The sequence below is a fragment of the Neomonachus schauinslandi genome, chromosome 4 (genome assembly GCF_002201575.2).
Source record: "Neomonachus schauinslandi chromosome 4, ASM220157v2, whole genome shotgun sequence".
Taxonomy (NCBI): Eukaryota; Metazoa; Chordata; class Mammalia; order Carnivora; family Phocidae; genus Neomonachus; species Neomonachus schauinslandi.
Genome location: NC_058406.1, coordinates 63,423,238 through 63,434,948, shown reverse-complemented (window position 1 = coordinate 63,434,948; position 11,711 = coordinate 63,423,238). Strand labels below are relative to the sequence as shown.

Sequence of the window (11,711 nt, the reverse complement as noted above, 5' to 3'; positions counted from 1 at the left end):
AGAAAGAGGCAATTTCCCTGTATTTTGAAGCTACTCCCCTAACTCTCCAAGGTGAGAGTTTGAATATACTTGTTACCATTTTGAAGGATGGCAGGTCAGGGGATTAGGTAAGAACTATTTCTTCAGGGAGAAAAAAAAACAGGCTATTGGAGACTGTTTTAATAATAACTACTACTAATCACTACTAATGCTGAATTCTTAGCAAATGTTAGGCACTAGGCTAAACATGTTTACAGATTAATATGCCCAGGCACACACAACTAAGCATCAGAATTCAAATCCAGATGTGTCTGATTCCAAAACCTATTCTTCTCTCAGTAGTCACAAGTAAGTTTCTTTTTTTTTAAAGATTTTATTTATTTGAGAGAGAGAGGAGAGACAGAGAATACAAGCGGGGAGGAGAGGGAGAAGCGGGCTCTCCAGAGAGCAAGGAGCCCGATGGTGGGGATAATGACTTAAGTAACTCATGCCTGTCAAAATTATGAAGGCATAATTATGATAGCCACTATTCAGGTATAGATTTATCAGATAAGCCCTTTGGGTTTAAGGGCAATTTTCTTTCTCAGCCATGGGAACTGCCCAAGGACTTGTGGACACTGAAGGTTGAGACTGTTCATGAATATAGCAGCAGGTGTAGTTCGCTAACCAGTCCTGATGCTACTCAGGTTGAAGGCTGTGTTTTTGTAGCATAACAGAGTCCTCAAAACTTTTTTAAAACAAGGATTTACTGTTTTTCATGATTCTGTGGGTTGTCTGGAGTCACTCATGAGGCTGCACTGAGTTGGCAGACACACTATGTTGGAAGGTTCAAAAAGGCTCCTAACGTAACTGGGGCCTTGGTGCTGTTGGCTGAGCCACAACATTCATCTCCATCAAGGCCTCTATTTCTCTAGGATCTTAGCATCCAGGACCTCTGCATGTGGCTTCTCTCTAGGACAGCCTGATCTATCTTACTGGATGGCAGTGGATTCCAAAAGGGTGAAAGAAAATGCTGCAGGCTTCTAAAAGTTTAGGACTGGGGGCGCCTGGGTGGCTCAGTTGTTAAGCATCTGCCTTTGGCTCAGGTCATGATCCCAGGGTCCTGGGATTGAGCCCTGCATCGGGCTCCCTGTTAAGTGGGGATCCTTCTTCTCCCTCTGTCCCCTTCCCCTGCTTGTGTTCCCTCTCTCACTGTGTCTCTCTGTCAAATAAATAAAATCTTAATAAATAAATAAATAAATAAAAGTTTAGGACTGGAACTGACATAGTGTCATTTCTGCTATCTTCTGTTGGGAGGGAACCATGTGAGGGCCTGAATACCAAAAGGCAGTTCATTGGGAGACACCAATATAACCATCTAACAAATTTATCAGCCTGGTAAAGCATGGGGAAGGAAGTAGGAGGGAGTCACACAATACTTGGTTGTTCCACTTTTAATGATACAAGGATTGATCTGGGTTCAGATGGTGAGAACCCACTTCTTCCATTGTAAAGTTACTGATCAACTTTTCCACTAATAGTTTTATCTACTGATGAGTACTGCCTGAATCAGTGCTTTCATTACAGGTTGCAAAATGATGATTTTCTCATTCTAGATTCCTTTTGAGGGACTTTTTCAAAATCTTCACCCTGTAAATGAATTGTAAAAAATGAAAGGATAGTGGTTCAGGGTCTGTGATGTAATAAATGTTGAAACTTTAAAATCTTTCCTTGTGCTAAATTAGACTGTAAGAGTTTCTTACCTGGGCTATGCTATTTACCTCTTCCAAGCTTAAAAAAATTGCCTTCAGCCTAGGTGAAGAGATGTTTTAATAAAGAGCCCCACAAAATTAGTTTATGGGGCTCTTTATTAAAATAAAATATTAAAATCCTAAAAATAGGATTTACTATAAAGATGCTGTTGAAGTGGGCGCCTGGGTGGCTCAGTTGGTTAAGCGACTGCCTTCGGCTCAGGTCATGATCCTGGAGTCCCTGGATCGAGTCCCGCATCGGGCTCCCTGCTCGGCAGGGAGTCTGCTTCTCCCTCTCCCACTCCCCCTGCTTGTGTTCCCTCTCTCGCTGTGTCTTTCTCTGTCAAATAAATAAATAAAATCTTTAAAAAAAAAAAAAAAGATGCTGTTGAAGATACAGTTCACTATATAATATAGTCTTGTTTTGAGAAATTGTAGGACAAATTTATCTCTGGTTTTAGTACTCCTCTGAGCAACTGGTTTGTTATTATCTTATGGATACTGAGACTATCATAACTGATCTTGTTTTTCCTTATTACAACATCTGCCAGAATTAAAGTAAGTGTTCAGGGGGTTCCTGGGTGGCTTAGTCCTTAAGCATCTGCCTTCGGCTCAGGTCATGATCCCAGAGTCCTGGAATTGAGCCCCACGTTGGATTCCCTGCTCAGTGGAGAGCCTGCTTCTCCCTCTCCCTCTGCCTACTTGTGCTCTGTCAAATAAATAAATAAAATCTTCAAAAAAAAAAAAGTGTTCAGGACCCTAGAATATGTATTTCTGTGCATTATTCTTGTTTTCTTGTTGTCTGAATTTTCCCATTTTAATTATTTTAAATTTGATTTTGCCTGTTAATTTTTTGTAAGCCATGTGTTTTTAGAAATAAGCAAGGTATAATTTTTTTAAAGATCTGCCAAATATCTTGGTTTTTTAGGTGGTGTACAACATCTTCCCTACTAGACAATAAGCACCAAAAGGATTTGTCTTGTTCACTCCTAGTGCTTACCACAGTGTGTGGCACAAGATAGATGGCTGGCAAATTTCTCTAATAACTTAATGTTGATGACTCTCTTTCAAATTACCTCCTCCCTGGTTTGGGGGGTACCATTCTATCCAGTTTTTCTTTTACTGTTCTGGCCCCTTGTTTCTCCTCTATAGTCGTCTCTTTTCTTCCTTGCCTCCAAATGTTTTGAGTTTCTCTAGGTTTTGTTCTATATTTTCAATTCTCACTCTTTGTGCTCTCCCTAGATAACCTGATCCAAACCCAGGCTTCTGTTACTGCTTATATGTTGAAGACTCCCAAATCTGTACTTCCACCTCTGACCTATGGCTTGCATCCCAGACACATATATTCTACTGACTCCTGGGCAGCTTCATTTGGATGTATGAGCTACTTCAAATTCAGCATACTCTAATGGCACACATCATTTCCACCCCTAAGCCTGCTCCTACTTTAGTATTTCCTGTGGTCCTCAATGACACCTCCATCTCCCCAGTCACACAACCCAGGAATCCTAGACTCTCTTTTAACATACGAACACATTCAATCAGCTACCCAAATCTTGAAGATTTAGCCCCTCAAACATCTAGATACATATTTGAATATAAGGGCATTCATCAAACCAGTCATTTATAATAGCATGAAAGTAGAGTAGCCTGAATACCCCCCAAAAGAAAAATGGCTAAATAAATTACATAACCACTTGGGGTTTCTGAATAATATGACATGGAAAACATGACCTAACAATAGCAATTAGGATACATTATTTCATATCATTTTATATACGTAGAAAAAGTAGCTTATCTCTGGTCATAGTAGTAGTATTGGTAGTAAGCAAATAAGTAGTTTTAAGTTCCATCCTCATAGGGGCCTTTGCATCAACTCTTCTCTCTATAATGTTTTCCACACCCTTTGACTAAGTCCTAAATGCACATTCATACGTTAGGTCTCATTCAGCCTAAATGTTTCCTCCTCAGGAAGTCCTCCCTTTTTCTTCTTTCTAAAGACCTTAGACCATGTACTTTGAGGTATTATGGACATACTCTCATAGTAACCTGTACTTTTTATTCATGGTGCTTATCAGTTTGAACTTATGTACAGTATTTGTGTAATTATTTCTTGAATGTCAACCTCCCTCCCTAGACTATAGGATCTGTAAGAGTAGGGTCTATGCTTGCTTTGTTTAGTACTATATCTCCAGCACCTTGTACAGCTCCCAGCATGTCTATTAAAAGAAAAAGTAGGGCGCCTGGGTGGCTCAGTTGGTTAAGCGACTGCCTTCGGCTCAGGTCATGATCCTGGAGTCCTGGGAACGAGTCCCGCATCGGGCTCCCTGCTCGGCAGGGAGTCTGCTTCTCCCTCTGACCCTCCTCCCTCTCATGCTCTCTGTCTCTCATTCTCTCTGTCTCAAATAAATAAATAAAATCTTTTTTTTTTTTTTTATTATTTGACAGAGACACAGCGAGAGAGGGAACACAAGCAGGGGGAGCGGGAGAGGGAGAAGCAGGCCTCCCACTGAGCAGGGAGCCCGATATGGGACTCGATCCCAGGACCCTGGGACCATGACCTGAGCCGAAGGCAGTTGCTCAACAACTGAGCCACCCAGGCGCCCCAATAAATAAAATCTTAAAAAAAAAAAAAAAGTAAAAGAACAAATGAATGAACTATATCAATGGTTTTCCAAACACGTTCTGAGGCAGCGCCTTAAAGGCCACAGTAAGGGACAAGGGAGGTGTCAGTGGTTGCCAATTCCCAGGTCATTTTATTTGGATTATGTGTTGGATTCTGGCATAAGATTGTGTTTATAAAAGGAACGCCAGTGCTTCAGTAAATATTGTACAAACCCCTGAATTAGATGATCTTGAAGTCTCTTCCATCTTCAGCATTCTGTGATCCTAGATGAAAATAACAAAGGGCAAACGGGATATATCATAATTAGGGAGCGACCTTCACCAGTGAGCTTGGCTGTGGTTCCTCCTGAGAGCAAGGAAGCTCCTTTTCCCTCTCTTAGATAATTGAAGATTTGAAGGACTCTTAGCCCTTTCTACTTGGCCAGGATCAACACCCAAGCCTACAGTTTTCTCTCCTTTGCTATCTTTTTTACCATCAATGAACTGGTCTTTTCCCCCTTACCTCTTTAGTGCTTGTTCCAAAGACCCTAGAACCCAGCCACTTGGGGCTACTTGTAGTTCCCCTCTCACATTCCTGTACACTCATTCATGCAGTTCCCTCAGTTGACGAGTCTTTTTTCTCTGCTTTGCAAACTCATGCTATAACTCGAATGCCAACCCTTGTAAAAAGCCTTTCCCAAACCTCCTCTGTTCCCACAATATTTATATCTCTACATAGAACCTCTGCAGTTCAAATTTGGGCAAATTACATAACCGCTCTAAGCCCACTTTCTCATCAGAAAAATGTGAAGAGTCACAGGTTGGGTTCTCCAGGATCCAGATACTTACATGACTGGTGTGCAGATTAATTAGGAAATGCTCTTAGGATCATCATTTGTGAGGTTAGGGAAGAACAGGGCAGAGGAAGAAGTCAAGCCGTGATGTAATCTTAATGGGATGCATCAGCTGATGCAAGTTGTTCTACAGATAGGATGATCCATTAGAACTGTCCCATGTTGAGGTGAGAGGGCTAGTCCTTCCAACAAGGAAGATTTTATTAAAGATTTTATTTATTTATTTGATGGACACACACACACATAGCAGAAGTGGGAGGGAGAGGGAGAAGCAGGCTCCCCACTGAGCAGAGAGCCAGATGTGGGGCTCCATCCCAGGATTCTGGGATCATGACCTGAGCCAAAGGCAGACGCCCAACCAACTAAGCCACCCAGACGCCCCCCTTCCAACAATCCTGATAGATACTACTAGTGGCTCTACACTGATCAGTCATTTTGGATGTGGCCTCCTTGGGAAAAGGTGTGACACTGAACAACACCAGAAGGGGCTGACAGCTCATGACTGTCTATGGAACACTCCTGACTGCTGGTAATAAGTCGTTCATTTCTGAAGGGTATCTGAGAAGTAACTTTTGGTGCCCGACATTAATAGTATCTATCTCAGGATTGTTGGAAGATTAAAATAGGATAAGTGATAAAAAGTACATAGCATATTGCCTGTCACATAGGATTCTAGAAGAGATGGTTGTTACAGTTATTATACATAGAACTTGGTTCTGTAAGTATATAGAGCAAGGTAGGGAAATCTTGTTTATTTTTGTGACTCTAGTCCTAGAATAGGGCCTGGAACCAATTAGGTTCAGTAAAGGCTTGTTGATGTGTTAATATAAAAATATACCTGTCACCTTTTGTCTGGAAGCAGATGCTATTTTGAGTTGAACTCTCAACTAAAACAAATACAAAAAGTCAATTCAACCATTTAATAACTTACAAGAAAAAAAAAAGGAGGCACGTTATCCACTTGCGTGAAAAAAAAAGTTCCAAAAACAAGGAAAACAAAAGCAATGAAGTAGTAGTACTTGACAAATGCAGGAGCGCTCCAGTTAAAATGGCTTCTGGATTTTATATTTTTGGAATATTTTTTAACTTTAGACAGGGAAGGAGATCTAGCTCAGCTTTTCCACAGCTCATAAATGGTGAGAGTGTCAATGGAACTATGAACCCAAAGGAAGTACTTACCTCCATCAATGTTTATTGGGCTTTAATTTTCCTGCATGCCCAATATAGTTTGTTAACATGTTTTATTACTTATTTTTTAATTTTTATTATTTTTTAAAAAAGATTTTATTTATTTATTTGACAGAGAGAGAGACAGCGAGAGCAGGAACACAAGCAGGGGGAGTGGGAGAGGGAGAAGCAGGCTTCCCGCCGAGCAGGGAGCCCGATGTGGGACTCGATCCCGGGATCCCGGGAGCATGACCTGAGCCGAAGGCAGACGCTTAACGACTGAGCCACCCAGGCGCCCTTTTATTATTTATTTTTTTAAAGTTTATTTATTTATATAAGTAATCTCTATACCTAAGGTGGGGCTCAAACTCACAACCCCAAGATCAGGAGTCGCCTGCTCTTCCGACTGAGCCAGCCACAAGCCCCTGTTGTCATGTTTTAATATAGTATTTATTAAAGACTTCTTTGTGCCTGACACAGGCTTGTGGACACAGCAATGAGCAAAAGTTACAAAATCCCTGCCTTTATGCATCTCACCTTCTTGGTGGCAGGAGACCGACATTCTCTAAGTGATAACAGGAAGAAATATACGCAGGTGAAGAAAGAGCGGTGGTGCGACCGTGCTCTTGGATAAAGTGGTCTGGAAGCCTCAGATGTTGACCTTCGAGAAGGGAATTGAAGTATGCATTGAACATCAAAGAGATAAGAGATCTTAAGAGTTCTAGTTAGCGGCAAGCTTAAAGTCTTGAACTGGACAGAGCCTGTGCATTGTAGAACAGCCACAAAGCCAAAGGGGTGAGCTGGGGGTCGTGTGGTTGGAGATGAAGTAGGCGGGAGCATATATAATATCCATATATAGTTGAGACCACACCGCTAAGGGAGCTAGCGTGTCCAAATTTTTCAAGAGGCCACAAAGGGCAGGATGAAGCGGACTTCCAACAGCGGGGCTACAGCGACGCCTTTCCCCAACAAAAGCAAAGGGCCGAGTTAAGACTACTGCAGGGGATGAACTGGGTCCTGCCCTCAGAAGACCAACCCTCGTGCAGGGAGGAGGGCTGACCGCGGGGGCGGACCTCGGCAGCTCCCAGGCCTCCGGCGCTGCACGGGCCGCGGTTACCAGCAGGCGGTGTAGTGAGCGCGCCTGCAGCCGCCGCCGCCCGCCCGTCCGTCCCAGCGAGGAGAGAGGAGGGGACCGGAAGGAGCCGCTGGTGCTGCGGGAAGTGGCAGGAGCGGGAGGCGGGGACCCACCTGGAAGCGCCGCGGCGCCGCTGTCGAGCTTCCTGCGGCGGCCACCCGAGCAAGTGCGGTGGCGGGGGCAGAGAGCGGCCACGGCGGCGGCGCCTCCCCGAGTGGCCCCCGGCGCCCTGCCCCGCGCGAAAGGTGAGCAGCCGCTCGGGGCATGTGGTGGGGGCCAGACATGGGGTAGGGAGAATGGAGGAGGAGGGAACCCGGGGCACCATCGACTTTGGGACCCGGATTTAGAGCTGAGTGCCGGGAGGGGGTGGGTTGGAGGCGGCGGCGGCGGCGGCAGCGACGGCGAAGCCCCCACGTGGGGTGGGGGTGCGCGCGCACGTGTGCGCGGGCGATAGGGGGCGGGGAGGGCTCTTGGGAGGACAAGCGCGCGCTCGCTTAGTAGCGAGCGGCCCACGTGACGGGCACGCCGAGAATCTGCCTCCACGTGACAGGCTGGGAGGCTGGTTGAGGCAGAGCATGTTGTCTGTGTGGTATAACAGTAGTCATTGGAGGCTTTAGGGTTTTCTACCGCTTTTCTTCTCTACTAGGGGGGATAGATGAGAAATAAAAGGTGGAAAAGACTTTCTGCTATTTCCCTGTTCTACACATTCTCCAGTCCGTTAATGAAGCACTGTCCAAGTTCCGAAATGCCGATTTCCCTGTACCGCCATGTTGGTTCTAGAGGAAACTCGCGAGATGCTAGTGGGTTTGTATCGCGAGATCTCTCGATTCTCGCGGGACCTTGTTGGCAGAGCAGTTATCCTGGATGGCGAAGCCTTGGGTTCCGGGGGCCTGGGACCCGCAACTCTTTCTACAAGGCAAGTTGTTAGGGAGGGGCCGGGAGCGAGTGCCTCTTGGTGCCGGGAGACGTGCTAGGTTAGCTTCGTTTAGTCCTGAAGGGACTACATTGACCCCATTGAGGCGACACGGTCCTCCTCCCCACCCCCCTGCGGGCGCTCCGCCACCTGCAGAAGCGTCTGCACCCCTCAGCCCCGGCTCCTTTTCCCCGGCGCAGTGATAGTTCCACCCCCGTCCCACTCCCTTGGAAGTTCAGAGCCATTCTCGCGCAGTCGTGACGATTCCATTGGATACCGTTGCTCGCTCTTTCAAACGTTCATGTCAGTTTTTCCCCTTGTTGCCATTTTCTAAAGAATTCCAGACCTGTTAACCAATTCTGTCGCTTGTTTCTGCTGCAGTACTTTTCTCCTCTGGCCATTCTCAGACGCTTAAAACTAAGCGCCTTCTATTTTTTCTCTCTGGGCATCATTTACTCCCACTTACTTGGTCATTGATAACTTCCTCATGACTCTGACTGACTTTGTATTTACAGTAATTTTTGTAAGTATTTGGAAGGAGCGCTTATATCTCTGACAATACCTGATGTCAGAATAAAATCGTTTTTAATCTTTTTGTGCGTGCCTGTTAACTCATAATTATCGATATGATTTTGATTACTATATTATGAGGTTGCCATCTTTGATGTTCAAGGATGGTTTTGGGTCATATGTTTAAAGTAATAGTGGAATGTTTTAAGTCAAAATTTTAGTTAAAACCGAACTTGTCTTCATAAACTTTGGTATCAAGGTTTGGTTTTTCTTTAAATGAGTTTGACAAAATTAATTTTTCTCCAACTTTCGATGTCTTACCAGAAATGAATTTACAGTATTTTTTTTTCATATTCTTGAACAGTCTTTGAATTTATTTAGTATTCGTAGTGGGAAGTTAATTACAAAGCTAATCAGATAACTAGGTAATCCACTCATAATTTTTTGTTAAGCTATGAAAGTGTTATTTGCCTTTACACTTAATACAGAGAAGTATATAGAGTAAAACGCTCCCTGTTAACACTCTGCCAAGTTGCCTTACTCAGTCTTAAATCTCTGTAACCGTTCTTAGGGTAGCTGTGTACTATTCTATGTATTTTTTTTTTTTTTAACGAAGAGGAAGCGGAGTGGTGTTTTAAGATACACTATCACAACATTAGCAATCAGTAAAAATTTTTCTACTCACCTAAATTTTTATTTAGTGATATATGCCTATTGTCTTGACAGATATATGTATATTTGCTTTTTAAAAAGAAAATTCTTTGTACAGATTTTTTGGTGATAACGGTTTTATGAAAGTATCTTGAGGGATAGCATTATTTTTGTCCTAGAGATTTAGTATGCTAGTTAGCTTTGCACCAAAATAAAATCCATGTAAAATAGGATTTAAAGAAATAAGGAGTTGAGCTTTATATTTTTATGTTTAGTATTTGTGTTATATATTTATCCTTATATTCATGCTTATATTTTGTGATACTTATATTTTCTAAATTATAACCCAAGTATGTGTATGGTAGTTTTCCAGAAGTTTTAAAAGTTATCAGCTTAGTTAAATAGTTCTGACTATGCAATTTAGTGAGCTCAGCAGGAGAGTGGTAGGTATATCACTAGTTAATACAAACAAATGTACAACTCAGAAGTTGCTAAGCAGCATTTTGTGATTTTTTTTTTATTATTATTTTTTTATTTTCCCCCCAAACCTACTAGCAGTATTACTATCAGTCACATGAAAGTGACTTCACTCTTCTTGGGCAGTGTGGTTTTCTGTTGTAATAGTTCAAGTAGGAACGTTGGGGAATGAAAGAGTGTTGAGAGGTTTGATGTGGGAAAGAGGAAAAGGAGACAGGGGACTGTGTAGTTGGATACTGAGATGAAATTGAAGAAGTTGCACAGAAAGGAGAGGATGGTAGAAGGTTGACAGAGCCATGATCTAAGAGGAGGTAGCAGGTTCATTACGGTTGGAGGGCAATTTGAGTTGGCCAGAATTTGGAATCTGTAATTCCAGGCAATTTTTTCCTCTTAAAACTTTTTTTAAATGGTTTTCAGTTACCTCAAATATTGCTTGATGTCACTTGTCATAAAAAGTCAGCAACTGAATTTGATACTTAATTAAAATTTTGTGAATTCTTTAGTTAGGTAAAGCTCTTGTTAAATAACATTTGCTGAGTATATTTTATTTTTAGAAGTAGAAAATTGTGAAAATGACAGTGGACTCTAAGGTCACAATTCTGTAATGGCCTTTGCAAAGGTATCTACAAAGTTTTGCTTGGTAATTGGGCCTTAGGTAGTTCCTGTGTGCATCTCATTCTTGAGATAATACATGTTTCTTACAACTTTGCTTTATAAACTCTTTTTGGTAGTGGATTTTGAGAGTTACCAGTCCTTTTTTTTTTTTTTTTAAAGATTTTATTTATTTATTTGAGAGAGAGGGAGAGTGAGAGGGAGAAGCAGACTCTCTGCTGAGCGGAGAGCCCGATGTGGGACTCAGTCGCAGGACTCTGGGATCATGACCTGAGCTGAAGGCAGATGCTTAACCACCTGAGCCACCCAGGTGCCCAAGAGAGAGTTACCAGTCTTTTAGAGACGAGTACTTATCTGAGGTACTGGGTGGAAATATACCGAGAAAATCTAAGGAGGAAGAGGCCTGTATCTCACATGATCTGAATTTGCTTGAGTAAAACTTAAATAACCAAGAAATTTATTTTCCCTTTTCTCAAATTGTCGTAAAAGTAATCTGTGAGAGCTGATGAACTTCAGTGATCAGAGGAAATTAATAAGTGATAATACAGTACTGATCTGTCCTCACAGATTTTTTTTCTTGGGGTTTGAAACAATGCTAATTTCCATAGACCTATAATTTTGTAAACTATATGGTGTTGATACTTATGTTACATATTAGTTACATCAAGAATATAAATTTTATTTCTCACCTCTTGAACCAGTGTCCAAGAGAGATAGGAAATTACTTGACCAGAAATGTCAGTGAGAATATGTTGCAGGTGCTTTTTAAAAAAACTTGTCTAATTTCATATGAAAATTCAGTCTGGATTTAACTGCAAGGAATATTTGCTGGAAGACTTTTTGATTTTTCAAGTAGTATTTAATATAGATGTGGTATACATTGTGGTACAAATTTCTGTGGTTAAATGCTCTGATAACCACTGTAATTATACTTTAAAAGTACTGATCAGTGAATATTTCCCAAAGTCTTAAGTGTTGACTTCTAACACCATGGAAGTATAGACTTTGCTATTTTATTTGAACTTGTCCTTCTCACCTCTTTCTGTTTTTTTCTTTTCAGCTGTTCTTTCTCATTTAGG

At 42.2% G+C, this 11,711-nt stretch overlaps 1 long non-coding RNA gene across 1 annotated transcript in view; it reads left to right on the top strand.

Moving 5' to 3' along the window:
* The first annotated feature begins 7,690 nt into the window (after positions 1-7,690).
* Positions 7,691-11,711, top strand: part of LOC123324579 — a 38,882-nt gene continuing 34,861 nt past the window's right edge. The window contains exon 1 of the long non-coding RNA XR_006539900.1: positions 7,691-7,714. This is a non-coding gene — a long non-coding RNA (uncharacterized LOC123324579). The remainder of the gene's footprint in view (positions 7,715-11,711) is intronic.